Source organism: Heterodontus francisci, unplaced genomic scaffold, assembly GCF_036365525.1.
Source record: "Heterodontus francisci isolate sHetFra1 unplaced genomic scaffold, sHetFra1.hap1 HAP1_SCAFFOLD_510, whole genome shotgun sequence".
Taxonomy (NCBI): Eukaryota; Metazoa; Chordata; class Chondrichthyes; order Heterodontiformes; family Heterodontidae; genus Heterodontus; species Heterodontus francisci.
In genome coordinates, this window is record NW_027140486.1 from 334,879 (window position 1) to 352,793 (window position 17,915).

The window sequence follows — 17,915 nt, forward strand, 5'->3', positions numbered from 1 at the left end:
TCTGTGACCACCTTCTTATTGAATCAGAGTGACCTCACACACTGCTCCTGGGTTAGGTGTAGATAGGAAAAGTGGTCTTGGAAAACCCGGGGTGGGTAGGGCAGAGCACCCTCCTCCTCCCTCTTTCCAGGGTTTCCTCTCTCTGCAGCCTCTGCTCCATTTGTTGGTCATATTACAGACCCAGAGACACTGCAACTACAGTCCCCATACCTCGTGCAGTGTTGGGTCACCAAATCCTCTGTCCTCCCTGAATGTCTGCAGCAGCTCATAAAACAACCTCCAGAAAACCATCCACAGCACCTCCACTAACTTTACGATAGTCGAAGTAAGTCAAAAGTCCCTCACCTGTAAGATGGATGCCTGCTCCTTTTAAATAACACTAGAGGGGGTTCCTCGTGCTACTGAATGTATGTTCAGCTGAGAGTGACTAACACAGGTGGTCGGTGGGCATGTACAGACAAAGTTTCAAAGACGTACATTGAAGCTGCCGGTATGGTATATTGACATCACATTCGAACCCATCCTCAGAGCAACGACACATACATGGTACAATTGAGCCAGAGCCCTTCCCATCTTCGGGCACAGTGCAGACCACACTAGAAGTGGCCGGCTGTGAAGATCACACCAGAACACATACATGGTACGTTTGAGCTAGAGCCCGGCCCAGCATGGGGTATTGCGCAGGCCACACAAGAAGTGTCCGGCTGTGCAGATCACATCTCTCTATGGATCCCAGCTTCTATACAGTCAGCACCAGTAGTCCTGTAGAGTCAAAAATAGTGGCTCGGGACAGATACAGAGGGAAAGGAGAAATGAGAAAAGATTGAAGTCAAAACATTTTCAGGAATATGACAATGGGCAGGAGAATAGGACTAATTGGAGGGGTGAGGCCATGGAGGGATTCAAACACAAGAATGAGTATATTAAAATTAAGGTGCTGCCAGACGGGATCCAATGTAGATCAGTGAGCACAGGGGTGATGGGTAATCGGGATTTGGTGTGAGTTAGGAGACTGGCAGCAGAGTTCTGGATGGGCTGTGGTTGATGGGGTTTTATAACTTGGAGGATGACGAGGATAGAATTAGAATAGTCAAGTGTGGATTTAACAAAGGCACAGATGAGGTTTTATGCAGCAGATTGGCTGAGGCAGAGGTGGAGATGGGGGATATTACAGAGGTCGTCGTAGACAGGGTTGGTGATGGAGAGAATATGGAGATGGACTCAGCTCAGGTTTAAATAGAACACAACCGATTGCAAACAGTCTGGTTCAGCCTCAGATATTGGCCAGGTTGGTGCATTTGTTTCACAGATAAGGGATGGAGTTTGTGATGGAGACCAATGACACTGGCTTCAGTCTTCCCAAAATTTACATAACAGAACAGTATTTCAGTGAAACAGGGTTTACAGATGTCCTAGCCGGAAATAGAGACAGCAACAGCAGCAAAGATGAGAGAGCAAGTGTCAATAACTCGAATAATGTTGTCAATGGGTTATGGAGCAAATAGCTGGACATATTCACCAGGAATACAACGGCAGCAAAAAGGGCACAGTAAATTACAGGTGCAGTAATGCTGTTAAACTTGGTTTATAGAATTAATATCTAGATAGAGAGACTTACCAGGGACACCAATAATAGCCAGGATGGGATAGTAAATGTATTGAATAATCCTCAGTGCGAGATAGATACGGAAGTTTAATGAGTACCGATCATAATATGTAGAAAGGTAGTAAAGATCCGAGGATAAACTCCTGTCCATTTTTGTAACATTCCAATCTATTGTTCTCAGATTCTGACCAAGTGTTGTAACATTCCACTCTTTTGTTCTCAGATTCTGATCTACCCTTTCTCTCTGTCTGGAGCCGCTGATCTCTGTTGTGCCGGGGCTGATGTACCCGCTGAAACTATGGGATAACACATTGAAAGGAACCCCTTATTAGTGGAAGATGGAAAACTTCCAGTGACACAATTAGGGTCCATGGAGACAGACATTAATTAGTCACTGAACAAACAGATTCAGTTCACCCTTTTCAATCCAGCACTTTTTGTGCCAAGATAAAGTAGACCATTTACCCAGTCTGGATGGGATGCATGAGGGTTGCTGAGGGATGGAATGGTGGAAATAGCAGAGGCACTGGCCAGCATATTCCAATCCCTCTTGGATATGGGAGTGATGACGTAATTTCACTGGCTCACCTCGGTCCGGGTGAAGAAATTTCTCCTCATCTCAGTCCTGAAATATTTACCACGTATCCTCAGACTATGACCCCTGGTTCTGGAATCCCCCACCATCGGGAACATCCTTCCTGCAACTACCCTGTCAAGTCCTGTTAGAAATTTATAGGTTTCTATGAGATCCCTTTTCACTCTTCTGAACTCCAGCGAATATAATCCTAACTCTTCTCATACATCAGTCCCACCATCCCAGGAATCAGACTGATAAACCTTCGTTGCATTCTCTCTATCGCAAGAACATCCTTTCTCAGAGAAGGAGACCAAAACTGCATACAATAGTCCAGTTGCGGCCTCACCACGGCCCTGTATAATTGCAGCAAGACATCCCTGCTCCTGTACTCGAATTCTCTCGCTATGAAGGCCAACATACCATTTGCCTTTTTTACCGCCTGTTGCACCTGCATGCTTAACTGCAGCGACTGGTGTACGAGAACACCCAAGTCTCGTTGCATATTCCCCTCTCTCAGTTTATAGCTGTTCGGATAATAATTTGCCTTCCTGTTATTTCTACCAAAGTGGATAACCTCACATTTATTCACATTATACTGCATCTGCCATGCAATAGCCCACTCACTCTACTTGTCCAAATCACCCTGAAGCCTCTCTGCATCCTCCTCACAACTCACACTCCCACCCAGTTTTGTGTCTTCTGAAAATTTGGAGATATTACATTTAGTTCCTTCATCTAAATCATTAATATAGAGTGTGAATAGCTGGGGTCATGGCGCCGATCCCTGTGTTATCCCACTAGTCACTGCCTGCCATTTGGAAAAAGATCCGTTTATCCCTACTCTTTTTTCCATCTGCCAACCAATTTTCTATCTATCGCAATACACTACCACTAATCCAATGCGCTTTAATTTTACCCTCTAATCTCTTATGTGGGACTTTGTCAAAAGCCTTCTGAAAGTCCAAATAAACCACATCCACTGGCTCCCCCTCATCAACTCTATTAGTTACATCCTCGAAGAATTCTAATAGATTTATCAAGCATGTTTTCCCTTTCATAAATCCATGCTGACTCTATCCGATTCTAACACTGTTCTCCAAGTACTCTGCTATAGAAACTTTGATAATGGACTGCAGAATTTTCCCCACTACCGAGATCAGGCTGACTTGTTTATAATTCCCTGTTTTCTTTCTACCTCCCTTTTTAAATAGTGGGGTTACAGTAGCTGCCCTCCAATCAGTTGGAACTGTTCCAAAGTCTATAGAATCTTGAAAGATGACCACCAATGCATCCACTATTTCTAGGGTCACTTCCTTAAGTAATCTAGGTTGTAGATTATCAGGCCCTGAGAATTTATCGGCCTTCAATCCCATCAACTTCTCCAACACAATTTCTCTACTAATGCTGATGATTTTCTTTGGTTCCTTCCTCTCACTAAACCCTGTGTTCCCCAACATTTCTGGTAAGATATTTGTGTCATCCTTTGTGAAGACAGAATCAGAGTATGCATTCAGTTGGTTCGCCATTTATTTGTTTCCCATAATAAATTCCCATGTTTCTGACTGTAAGGACCAACATTTGTCTTAACCAATCCTTTCCTCTTCACATACCGACAGAAACCTTTACAGTCAGGTTGTATGTTCCCTGCAAGCTTACTCACGTACTTTATTTTCCCCTTCTTAATCAATCCCTTGGTCGTCCTTTGCTGAATTCTAAACTGCTCCCAAACCTCAGGTCTGTTATTTCTTTCTGGCGAATGTTTTTGCCTCTTCCGTGGATCTAATACTATCGCTAATTTTCCTTGCCAGCCATGGTTTGGCTATCTTTTCTATTTTACATTTGCGCCAGACAGGAGTAAACAATTGTTGCAGTTCATCCATGCACTCTTTGAATGTTTGCCATTGCCTATCCACCGTCATCCCTTTAAGTAACGTTTCCCAATCCATCATAGCCAACTGCTGCCTCATACGTTCCTGGTTTCCTTTATTAAGATTCACGGCCCTAGTCTCAGAATCAACTACGTCACGCTCCATCTTAGAGTCATAGAGCCGTACAGCATAGAAACAGGCCCTTCGGCCCACTACGTCCATGGCGACCATAATGCCTATCTATACTAATTCCACCTGTCTGCATTAATTCCATATCCGTCTGTGCCTTGCTCATTCAAGTACCTGTCGAGATGACTCTTAAATGTCACTACTTTTCCTGCCTCCACCGCCTCCTCTGGCAGCTCATTCCGGATACCCACTATTCTTTGTGTGAAAAATTTACACTTTGATCCCCTTTAAACCTCCTCCCTCTCACCTTAAATTTATGCCCTCTAGTTTTAGTCACCCCTACCCTATCTATGCCTCTCATAATTTTATATGCCTCTATAATGTCCCCTGTCAGCCGTCTTCGCTCCAGGGAAAACAGACACAGCCTATCCAATCTCTCTTTATAACTCAAGCCCTCCAAACCAGGCAACATCCTGATGAATCTTTTCTGCACCCTCTCTAGCTTAATCACATCTTTGCTCTAGTGCAGCGGCCAGAGCTGCACACAGTACTCCAAATGCGGCCTAACCAATGTTATGTCCAACTGTAACATGGTGTCCCAACTCTTGTACTCCATGCCGCAGCTGATGAAGACAAGCATGCCATACAGCTTCTTCACCACCCTGTCTACATGTGTTGCCACATTCAGGGAACTATGCACTTGCACCCCAAGGTCTCTCTACTCAACAACACTCCCCAGGCCCTGTCATTCACTGTATATGTCCTGCCCTTGTTTAACTTCCCAAAATGCATCTTCGTAATTGTCTGCATTAAATTCCATTTGCCAATCCCTTGCCCACTTTCCAAGTTTATCTATATCCTGTTGTAACCTTAGACAACCTTCTTCACTTTCTACCATTTTATCAATTTTTGTATCATCTGCAAACTTACCAATCATGCCCCCTACATTCACATCCAAGTCATTAATATATATGACAAACAAGAGAGGGCCCAGAACCGATCCCTGCGGCACACCTCTGGTCACCAGCCTCCAATCTGAAAAACAAGCCTCCACTACCACCCTCTGCATCCTATCACCAAGCCAATCTTGTATCCAATTGGCCAGCACACCCTGGATCCCATGTGTTCGTACCTTATGGACCAGCCTACCATGTGGGACCTTGTCAAATGCCTTTCTAAAGTCCATGTAAACAACGTCTACCGCCCTGCACTCGTCAATCATCTTGGTCACCTCCTCAAAGAACGCAATCAAATTCGTGAGACATGATTCCCACGCAGAAAGCCATGCTGACTTTTCCAAATCAGACGTTGCCTTTCCAAATGCATATAAATACTTTCTGTCAGAATCCCTTCCAATAACTTTCCCACCACTGATGTAAGGCTCACCAGCCTGTAGTTCCCTGGCTTATCTCTGCTGCCCTTCTTAAATAAAGGCAGAACATTAGCTATCCTCCAGTCTTCCGGTACCTCAACTGTGGCTAACGATGATACAAAAATCTCTGCCTGGGCTTCAGAAATCTCCTCCCTTTCTTCCCAGAGCATCCTAGGATACACCTGGTCAGGCCCTGGGGATTTATCCACCTCAATGCACTTCAAAACCTCCAACACCTCCTCCTTTGTAATGTTGATATGCTCCAGGATATTGCTGTTCCCTCCCTTGAACTCACTAGCTTCCATGTCGTGTCCATGGTAAATACAGACGAGAAGTATTCAATTAAGACTTCGCCCATTTCCCGTGACTCCAACGTAGATTACCACAGATCATTAAGGGGACCGACGCTCTCCCGAGCTACCCTTTAACTCTTAATATACTTATAGAATGTTTTAGGATTCTCCTTTATCTTATCTGCCAGGGAAATCTCATGGCCCCTTTTCGCTCTCCTCATTTCCTTCTTAAGTGTACTCCTGCATCACCTGTTCTCCTCGAGGGACTCGTTTGATACCTGCTGCCTATACCTGACATATGCCTCCTTCGTTGTCCTGACCAGACCCTCAACATCCCTCGTCAACCAAGGTTCCCGATACTTGCCAGCCTTGCCCTTCCAGCTCACATGAACATGCCGGCCCTGAACTCTTCCAATCTCACTTTTAAAAGCCTCTCACTTGCCAGACGTCCCTTTACCTGTGAACAGCCTCTCCCATTCAACCTTTGAGAGTTCCTGTCTGATGCCATCGAAATTAGCCTTCCCCCAATTTAGGACTTCAACCGGAGGACCAGTCTTATCCTTTTCTATAACTATCTTGAAGCTAATAGAGTTGTGGTCACTGGTCCCAAATTGCTCCCCCACTGACACATCAACCACCTGCCTATCCTCATTTCCTAAGAGGAGGTCCAGTGTAGCCTTTTCGCTAGTAGGGCCATCCACATACTGCTTCAGAAAACTATCCTGGACACACTGAAAAAATTCTTCCCCATCTGATCCCTTAGCACTAAGGCAGTCCCAGTCAATACTAGGGAAGTTAAAATCACTTACTATTAGAACATTATAATTCCTACACTTATCTGTGATTTCCCTCCATATATACTCCTCCAATTTCATCTGACCACTGGGGGGCCTATAGTATAATCCCATCAAAGTAATCACCCGTTACTTATTTCTAAGCTCTACTCATATGGCCTCACTAGACGTGGCCCCCGGGATATCCTCTCTATGTACTGCCTTGATGTGCTCCCTAATCAATAGTGCAACTCCCCATCCTCTCTTCCTTCCACCTGAAGCATCGGTACCCCATAACATTGAGCTGCCATTCTTGCCTTTCCCTCAACCACGTTTCTGTAATAGCTATAATATCACAATCCCATGTACTGATCCATGCTCTGTGTTCATCTGCCTTACCTGTAAGGCCACTTGCCCTGAAGTACATGTAGTTTAGCCTACCAGACCTTCTACGCTCCCTGTTTTGCCACTGCCGGGCCTGCCTACTGGACTTGCTTGCATTAACCTCTACATTTACCTCAACTATCTCATCGGCGAGACTACTACTTTGAGTTCCACCCCCCTGCAAAACTTGTTTAAACCCTCCCGAGCAGTAAGAACAAACCACCCCGCAAGCATATTGGTCCCTTTCCAGTTTAGATGCAACCCGACCCTCTTGTACAGGTCACCTTTGCACCAGAAGAGATTCCAATGATCCAAGTAGCTGAAGCCCTCGTGCCTACACAAGCTCTTCAGCCACACAGTCATTTGCCTAATCCTATTATTCCTACCCTCACTAGCACGTGGCATAGGGAGTAATCCTGAGATTCTTCTTCTGGTTTGGCCTCCTTATCTCGAGAGACAATGGGTAAGCGCCTGCAGGAGGTCAGTGGTGTGTGGAGCAGCGCCTGGAGTGGCTATAAAGGCCAATTCTAGAGTGACAGGCTCTTCCACAGGTGCTGCAGAAAAATTTGTTTTTCGGGGCTGTAACACAGTTGGCTCTCCTCTTCCGCTTCTGTCTTTTTTCCTGCCAACTGCGAAGGGTCTTCGACTTTAGCCCAGCCTTTATGGCTGCCCGCCAGGTCTGGTGATCGCTGGCAACTGACTCCCACGACTTGTGATCAATGTCACAGGATTTCATCTCGCGTTTGCAGACGTCTTTAAAGCGCAGACATGGACGGCCAGTTGGTCTGATACCAGTGGCGAGCTCGCTGTACAATGTGTCTTTGGGGATCCTACCATCTTCCATGTGGCTCACATGGCCAAGCCACCTCAAGCGCCGCTGACTCAGTAGTGTGCATAAGCTGGGGATGTTGGCCGCCTCGAGGACTTCTGTGTTGGAGATACGGTCCTGCCACCTGATGCCAAGTATTCTCCGGAGGCAGCGAAGATGGAATGAATTGAGACGTCGCTCTTGGCTGACATACGTTGTCCAGGCCTCGCTGCCATAGAGCAAGGTACTGAGGACACAGGCTTGATACACTCGGACTTTTGTGTTCCGTGCCCTTGCGCCATTTTCCCACACTCTCTTGGCCAGTCTGGACATAGCAGTGGAAGCCTTTCCCATGTGCTTGTTGAGTTCTGCATCTAGAGACAGGTTACTGGTGATAGTTGAGCCTAGGTAGATGAACTCTTGAACCACTTCCAGAGCGTGGTCGCCGATATTGACGGATGGAGCATTTCTGATGTCCTGTCCCATGATGTTCGTCTTCTTAGGCTGATGGTTCGGCCAAATCCTGAGATTAACCCTAAAGGTTCTACTTTTTACCCACCAGCTTAACTCCCTATATTCACTTTGCCGGACCATATCTCTCTTCCTGTCTATGTCGTTAGTACCAATATGGACCATGGCCTCAGGCTGCTCACTCTCTCCTTTCTGATTTTCCTGCAGCCACTCCGAGACACCCTTGACCCTAGCAGCAGGGAGGCCACATACCATCATGGTGTCTCTTCTACGGCCACAGAAACGCCTACTTGCACCCCTAACGATAGAATCGCCTATCACGATAGCTCTTCCACCCCTTTTCGTCCACTGCTGTGCAGCAGCGCCCTCTGTGGTCCCACGGGCCTGGCTGTTGCTGCCTTCCGCTGGGAGGTTATTCCCTCCAACTCTATCCTAAGCGGTCTATCTGTTTGAGAGGGGGGTGGCCACAGGAGACTCCCGCACTACCTGCCTGTGTCTACTACTCCATCTGGTGGTCACCCATCGCTTTTCTGCCTATGCAGCTATTACCTGCGGTGTGACCACCTCGCTAAACATGTTATCCACGACTTCCTCAACATTATGGATGCTCCACAGTGAATTCACCTACAGTTCCATCTCTGTAATGCGGGTAGCAAGTAGCAGCAGATGGATACACTTCCTTCACAAATAGTCACCAGGGACACTGGAAGCGTCCCTTATTTCCCACATAGGGCAGGAGGAGCAGATCACGGGGCTGAGCTCTCCTGTCATGACCTACCCTTAGATTAATTAGTTACACCCTTAATTTAAAAAAATAGTAATTACATGAGGGGACTTGTTCTACCAATTTCCATCTAAGGTTCTTAATAAGCTACACTGAATTTAAAAAAAAGAAAAACTTCAGTAGTAATCACCTTATCAACAGAGTTTTTTTCCCACAAAAATTAACTTTTCACTTTTTTAAAGATATCGACATGCACTAACAGCTGCTACTCACCCAACCAATCAGCTTGCATCTCTCCTCTGACGTCACTGTTGGCTTTCTTCATGATGAATTCTACCATATTCTGGTCGCTCATCCACAAGGGATTTCACACAACTAGATTGTCTTCCACCGACATCAGTGGGCGCACATCAGAGACGCAATCTATGAGTCAGCTTTGACCACCTACTGTAAACGTGCGAAGAGAAATGCAGCCTGGTTTCAATCTCATATTGAAGAGCTGGAAACTGTCATAGCCGCTAATTGCATTGCACTGTTGGACTACAAGAAAGCCCCCAGCGAGTTAACATCCGTAGCACTTAAAGCAGCCAGAAGCACTGCACAAAGAGCAGCCAGGCGCTGCGCAAATGACTACTAGCAACACCTATGCAGTCATACTCAGCTGGCCTCAGACACCGGAAACATCAGAGGAATGTATAATGGCATTAAGAGAGCTTTTGGGCCAACTATCAAGAAGATCACTCCCCTCAAATCTAAATCAGGGGACATAATCACTGACCAACGCAAGCAGATGGACCGCTGGGTTGAGTACTACCTGCAACTGTACTCCAGGGAGAATGTTGTCACTGAGACTGCCCTCAATGCAGCCCAGCCTCTACCAGTCATGGATGAGCTGGACATACAGCCAACAAAATCGGAACTCAGTCATGCCATTCAATCTCTAGCCAGCGGAAAAGCCCCTTGGAAGGACAGCATTACCTCTGAAATAATCAAGAGTGCCAAGCCTGCTATACGCTCAGCACTATATGAACTGCTATGCCTGTGCTGGGACGAGGGAGCAGTACCTCAGGACATGCGCGATGCCAGTATCATCACCCTCTATAAAAACAGAGGTGACCGCGGTGACTGCAAAAACTACCGTGGAATCTCCCTGCTCAGCATAGTGGGGATGGCCCTTGTAAACACCCCTACAGGGGATGCAGAGACCAAGTGGGCCCACTTCAGAGACGCAATCTATGACTCAGCAATGACCACCTATGGCAAACGTGTGAAGCAGAAAGCAGACTGCTTTCAATCTCATTTTGAAGAGCTGGAACCTGTCATAGCCGCTCCGCGCATTGCACTGCTGAACTACAAGAAAGCCCCCAGCGAGTTAACATCCGTAGCACTTAAAGCAGCCAGAAGTGCTGCACAAAGAACAGTCAGGCGCTGCGCAAATGACTGCTGGCAACACCTATGCAGTCATATTCTGCTAGCCTCCGACACCGGAAACATCAGACGGATGTATGATGGCATTAAGAGAGCTTTTGGGCCAACCATCAAGAAGATTGCCCCCCTCAAATCTAAATCAGGAGACACAATCACCGACCAATGCAAGCAAAAGGACCATTGGGTGGAGCACTACCTAAAACTGTGCTACAGGGAAAATGTTGTCACTGAGACCGCCATCAATGCAGCCCAGTCTCCACCACTCATGGATGAGCTGGACGGACAGCCAACAAAATCGGAACTCAGTGATGCCATTAATTCTCCAGCCAGCGGAAAATGCCCCTGGCAAGGACAGAATTACCGCTGAAATCATCAAGACTGCCAAGCCTGCTATACTTGCAGCTCTCTACGATCTGCTGAGGCTGTGCAGGGACGTGGGACCAGTACCGCAGGAATTGTGTGATGCCAATATAAGAACTAGGGTGACCGCAGGGACTGCAACAACTACGTGGAATCTCCCTGCTCAGCATAGTGGGGAAAGTCTTTGCTCGAGTCACTCTAAACAGCTCCAGAAGCTGGCCGAGTGCGTCTACCCTGAGGCACGGAGTGGCTTTCGTGCAGAGAGATCGACCGTTGACCTGCTGCTCTCCCTTCGTCAGATACAGGAGAAATGCCGTGAACAACTGATACCCCTCTACATTGCTTTCATTGATCTCATCAAAGCCTTTGACCGCGTCAGCAGACGTGGTCTCTTCAGATTACTGGAAAAGATTGGATGTCCACCAAAGCTACGAAGTATCATCACCTCATTCCATGACAATATGAAAGGCACAATTCAACATAGCAGGACCTCATCAGACCGCTTTCAAATCCTGAGTGGCGTGAAACAGGGCTGTGTCCTCGCACCCACACTTTTTGGGATTTTCTTCTCCTGCTGCTCTCACATGCGTTCAATGTCTTCTGAAGAAGGAATTTTCCTTCACACAAGTTCAGGGGGCAGGTTGTTCAACCTTGCACGTCTCAGAGCGAAGTCCAAAGTATGGAAAATCCTCATCAGGGAACTCCGCTTTGCTGAAGTTGCTGCTTTAACATCTCACACTGATGAGTGCCTGCAGAGTCTGATCGACAGGTTTGCGGCTGCCTGCAATGAATTTGGCCGAACCATCAGCCTTAAGAAAACGAACATCATGGGGCAGGACGTCAGAAATGCTCCATCCATCAATATTGGCGACGACGCTCTGGAAGTGGTTCAAGAGTTCACCTACCGAGGCTCAACTATCATCAGTAACCTGACTCTAGATGCAGAAATCAACAAGCACATGGGAAAGGCTTCCACTGCTCTGTCCAGACTGGCCAAGAGAGTGTGGGAAAATGGCGCATTGACACAGAACACAAAAGTCCGAGTGTATCAAGCCTGTGTCCTCAGTACCTTGCTCTGTGGCAGCAAGGCCTGGACAACGTATGTCAGCCAAGAGCGATGTCTCAATTCATTCCATCTTCGCTGCCTCCGGAGAATACTTGGCATCAGGTGGCAGAACCGTATCTCCAACACAGAAGTCCTCGAGGCGGCCGACATCCCCAGCTTATGCACACTACTGAGTCACCGGCGCTTGAGATGGCTTGGCCATGTGAGCCGCATGGAAGATGGCAGGATCCCCAAAGACACATTGTGCAGCCTGCTCGCAACTGGTATCAGACCCACTGGCCGTCCATGTCTCCGCTTTGATCACAAGTCGTGGGAATCAGTTGCCAGCGGTCGCCAGAGCTGGCGCCAGTCATAAAGGCGGGGCTAAAGTGTGGCGAGTCGAAGAGACTTAGCAGTTGGCAGGAACAATGACAGACGCGCAAGAGGAGAGCCAAATGTGCAACTGCCCCGACAAATAAATTGTTCTGCATCACCTGTGAAAGAGCCTGTCACCCTAGAATAGGCCTTTATAGCCACTCCAGGCGCTGCTGCACACACCACTTACCAACTCCAGGCGCTTAACCATTGTCTCTCGAGATAAGGAGGCCAAAGAGACAGAGAGAGATTGTCAATTATTCCTCTCTCTTTGCACAATACCCCGTCTGGGAAGGCCTGTTCTCCAATTCGTTCCTCAACGTATTGGTCCAGAAAATATCCCGTATACACTCCAGTAATTCCTACTCTACGTTATTGTGACAAATTTGATTTGACCAATCTATATACAGATGAAAATCACCCATTATTACAGATGTTGCTTTTTCGCATACATCTCTAACTTCCTGTTTAAGACCATTCCCACATCACCACCACAGTTTGGGGGTCTATAAATAACCTTCACTAACGTTTTGTTGCCCCTTAGTGTTTCTCAGCTCTAACCATACAGACTGCACCTCATCAGAGCTAATATCCTTCCTCACTATTGCGTTAAATTCCTTTTTAACCAGCAATGCAATTCCACCAGGTGTGGAAATAAGCCGTTTTACTGACAGTGTGAATATTTGGTCAGAAGCTCATCGCAAGACATCTCAAGGTTAACTATGCAACCAAGTGTGTGAACAGTTTGGCTTCGTCTCAAACATTTACAAAGGAAAAGGATGGAGTGTGTAGCCAATAAATATTTGAAGCAGAGACAGAAAGCAATGGCTTCAATCTTCGCAATATTTAATTGGCATTTTAGATGTGTGAGGTAATGCATTTTGAAAGGATGAATGAGGAGAGACAATACAAGTTAAATGGTATAACTATAAATGTGGTGAAATAAGAGAGACACCTGGGGTATTTGTACACAAATCTTTGAAGGTGGCAGGAAAGGTTAGCAAAACTGTTAATAAATATATGGGATCCTAGAGTTGAGAAATCGAGGCAAAAGGAGCAAAAGCAAGGACCTTATGTGAAACATATATAAAATGCTAGTTCAGCTGCTCCTGGAGTCTTGTGTCGAATACTGGGAAACACACTTTAGGAAGGACATTAAGCCTTCAGAGATGGTAAAGCACTGTTTTACTAGAATTTGTCCAGGCATGAGGGATTGCAGTTCTGGATCTGGGGTTGCTCTGCTTAGAGCAGAGAACTTTCAGAGGAGATTTGATTGAGGTGTTTAACATTAGGAAGGGTTTAGGTAAATTAAATAAAGAGAAACAGTTTCCTTTGTCCAAGGGGTCACTAACCAGAGACACAGATTTAAGGCGATTGGTAAAAGAAGCAGACATGAGGATTTTTGTTTCTGAGTGGTTTGGATTTGGGATGCACTGTCTGATAGGCTGATGGATACAGATTCAATAGTAGATCCCAAAAGGGAATTGGATAAATATTTGAAGCAGAAAAAAATGTTAGGATATAGTGAAAGAGTCAGGGAGTGGGAGTAAGTGGGAGTCAGGGAGGGGCGGCACAGTGGCGCAGTGGTTAGCACCGCAGCCTCACAGCTCCAGGGACCCGGGTTCGATTCCGGGTACTGCCTGTGTGGAGTTTGCAAGTTCTCCCTGTGTCTGCGTGGGTTTCCTCCGGGTGCTCCGGTTTCCTCCCACAAGCCAAAAGACTTGCAGGTTGATAGGTAAATTGGCCATTATAAATTGTCACTAGTATAGGTAGGTGGTAGGGAAATATAGGGACAGGTGGGGATGTTTGGTAGGAATATGGGATTAGTGTAGGATTAATATAAATGGGTGGTTGATGTTCGGCACAGACTCGGTGGGTCGAAGGGCCTGTTTCAGTGCTGTATCTCTAATCTAAATCTAAAAAACTGGATTGCTCTTTGAAAGGGCCAGCACTGACTTGATGGGCAGAATGACATCATTCAGGCTGTGCTATTCTATGAATCTATAATTGTTCCTGACTGTACTTTCCCAATATTCCTATCCTTTCAGCAGGTGTTTGATAAAGTAGCACATAACAGCTGTGTTACCAAATTCGAAACACATGGGATTAAAGGGCCAATGTCAGCCGTGGCTCAGTTTGTAGCTCTCTCCCCTTTCAGTCACAAGCTTCTTGGATCAAGTGTCACTGCAGGACCTGATCACAAGAATCAAGGCTGACACTGCAGTGCAGTACTGAGGGAGTGTTGCACTGTCAGAGGTGCCGTCTTCAGAATGAAACATTAAACCAAGGCCCCGGCTGCCCTCCCAGGTAAATGTTAAAGATCCCATGGGATTATTTCGAAGAACAGGGGAATTCTCCCCAGTATCCTGATCAGTATTTACCCTTCAATCAACATGACAAAGACAGATCTGATCATCATCACATTGTTACTTGTGGGATCTTGCTGTGTAGAAATTGGATGCCCTGTTTCCTACATTATGAGACTGACTAAACGTTAAGAAGTACGCATTAATTGTAAGTCACTTTGGGACATGCAGTGGTCATGAAACGCGCTACATAAATGGGCGACCGTTCTTTTATTTTCAATGCCAGCATGCAGGAAATTGTCTCAGTGACAGAAAGCAGAGAGTAGTGGAGAATGGTTATTGTTCAGTCTGGAGGGAATTACACAGTAGCGTTCCCCAGGGTTACTGTTGGGATCACTGTTGCTGTATGTTAATGCAATGGGCTTGTGTACAGAGAGGATAATGTCAAAGTTTTCAGATGGCAGGAAAGTCAGAAATGTTAATAAACTGTGAGAAGGATAGGAACAGACTTCAGGAGGACAGAGACTGACTGGTGAAATGGACAGGAACATGTCAGATGTAATTTAACACAGTGAAGTGTGAAGTGAGACATTTGTGTAGGAAGTATGTGGAGAAACAATATAAACTAAATGGTACCATTATAAAGTTGGTGCAGGATTAGAGAGACCTGGGGTGTACACACACAGATCATTGAAGGTAAGATGTCGTGTCCTTGGTGTTAGAGAGAGAGGCACAGAGTAATAAAACTCAGGAGGAAATGCTGATTTTTATACATCATTGGTTAGGTCCCAGATGGAGAATTGTGTCCAGTTCTGATCACCACACTTTGGTAAGGATGTCAAGGACTAAGTGAAGATACAGAGATGATTTACTAGAATGGTACCAGGGATCTGGGAATTCAGTTACATGGAGAGATTGGAAAAACTGGGATTGTTCTCTTTAAAGCAGTAAAGGGTAAGAGGTGATTTGATATAAAATTCACAATCATGAAGGGTTTTGATAGGGTAATTAATGTGAAAATGTTTCCAGTGTCAGAAAGTTCAGTATTAAGAAGATACAGATTGAAGGTAATTGACAAAGAACCAAAGGGGAAATGAGGAGAATTTTCTTACACAGCGAGTTGTTGGAATCTGGAATTCACTGCCTGAAAACATGGTGGAAGCAGATTCAATAATATCTTTCAAAAGGGAATTTAACAAATACCTGAAAAGGAGAAAGCACGCAGGAGTCTGGGGAAAGGGGATGGGGGCGTGGAAATAATTAGATAGCTCTTTCAAAGAGACAGCACTGACATAATGGGCCGACAGACCTCCTTCTGTGCTGCATCAATCTCGGATTCTGTGAGCAAGAGGCAGAAAGTGAAGAGCGAGCGAGAGAGATCAAATGTGAAAGATGGAAAGGGAAATAACAAGAATGATAAAATCAGTTTTTCATCGCTTCTTGGGCAGAGGGATCATGATCTGCCTGTGTCCGTTCCTGTTGACGTAGGTAACACACAAAGCTCCTGCTGTCTCCTCACTTCCATGAATTCTACGGTCTCGCCCATGGTGACCCGAGCTACTGTCTGTCTGCACGCTGAACAGGGACCTAACTGTGTGAGAGCAGCTCGTCTTTCAGCAAGCATTCAGCTTTTAAAGGCAGTCTGTCCCTCTTAAGGGGAAGCTGCACTGAATCACAGGAGGTTGATGTTGCTGACTGTGAATGCTGCAATTGGAGACAAGGTCAATGGAATACTAGGACAGAGAGAGGGCTCTGCGGTTCAGGGATGTGGTGCTAGAGGCCTTAGTCATGGAGCATGACATGAGAAGAGAGCCCATGTTTCTGTGGGGTGGGGTGGAGCCCCTAATGGGACGTCCGCCGAAGGGAATGGGAGCAGGCGGCCAGGGAGGTCAATGCAAGATGTCTGGCCCAGAGGAACTGGCAACAGAGCCAGAAGAAGTTTAATGAGCTCACACGGGTGGTCAATGTCAGTGAATTCATCGCCACATGGCATCTCCTACCCCTACCCCCAACACCACCAATCTCTCACACTGCTTAATGTACCACACCCCCATCACTCACACATGAGCAGTCCCTAACACTCAGGACTCACACCTAACATTCACATACTCCCCCTCACCCTCACACACCTTGCACTTATACCAGCTTCACACCCACCTCTCACTGCCTCCACATACCTCCAGCTATTCAGCTATGGCAGGCACATCACCCAAACACATTGCAACACAATCACTGACATTCTGCCCTCTCTCTTAAAGGACAAGGTGACCCATAATCAGAGGGAGCAGCAGTGAACCGACGGGGGCCAGGCCTCATCCCCTGAGCCTGAGCGAGGAGATGGTACTCCACATCAAGGGAGTGGCTGTGACAGAGCCCATAGCATCCGGCATCACCGAGAGTATTCGGGATGTTGTTGTGTTCCTGCCTTATGTCCCTTCGTAACTCCCAGCTTCCCCTCATCCTGATGTCTAGGATGATGTACAAGCTGCAGATGGTGGGTCCATGAACATTTTTCTGTCGATCCCACCCCCAATCCCTCACGCCAACTCCGCCTTTCTGCTTTTATACGTTCCAATACTTTTCTGGGCGGCTCAGCGGCGCTGTGGTTAGCACTGCAGCCTGATATCTCCAGGGACCTGGGTTCTACTCTGGGTACTGCCTGTGCGGAGTTTGCAAGTTCTCCTTGTGACCGCGTGGGTTTTCGCCGGGTGCTACGGTTTCCTCCCAGAGCCAAAGACTTGCAGGTGATAGATAAATTGGCCATTGTAAATTGCCCCTAGTGAAGGTAGGCGGTAAGGAATATGGGATTAATGTCGGGTTAGTATAAACGGGCGTTTGTTGGTCGGCACAGACTGGGTGGGCCGAAGGGCCTCTTTCAGTGATGTATCTCTAAATAAAATAAATAAATGAAACAATGATAACCCAAAACTGCGAGCTTCCCAGTCACAGCAGCTCCAGGAGACAGAGAGGGAGAGCAGCAGCACAGCACTGATAGTGAATCCCTATCACTTGGTCTGATAAGCACAGTCACCAGATCAAATACTTACACTGTCTGTATCTTAGAGGCAGATATAGAGTCGGAATCTGCACGTGGTGAGTCACCGAGCACGAGTGAGCTGCAGCCAGGCAAGGGGAAAAGGATAGTTCTTGTGTCAGCTCACCAGAGGGCGAGGTCACAAACGAGTTATAATACACAGGACTCAGATGTGAACATTTCTGGAACAGCATACAGGAGAATGCTGATGGACATGTACACTGAGATACTTTGTCCATTGACAGGCCTGTCAGACAGTCTGTTGTCACTGTCAAGGAACATGGAGGAGTCCAGCTCCAACATGGCACAGGACATTGCCTAGAGCTTGAAGCCCATTCTTCCCCCTGTAGAAGTCGTCACTA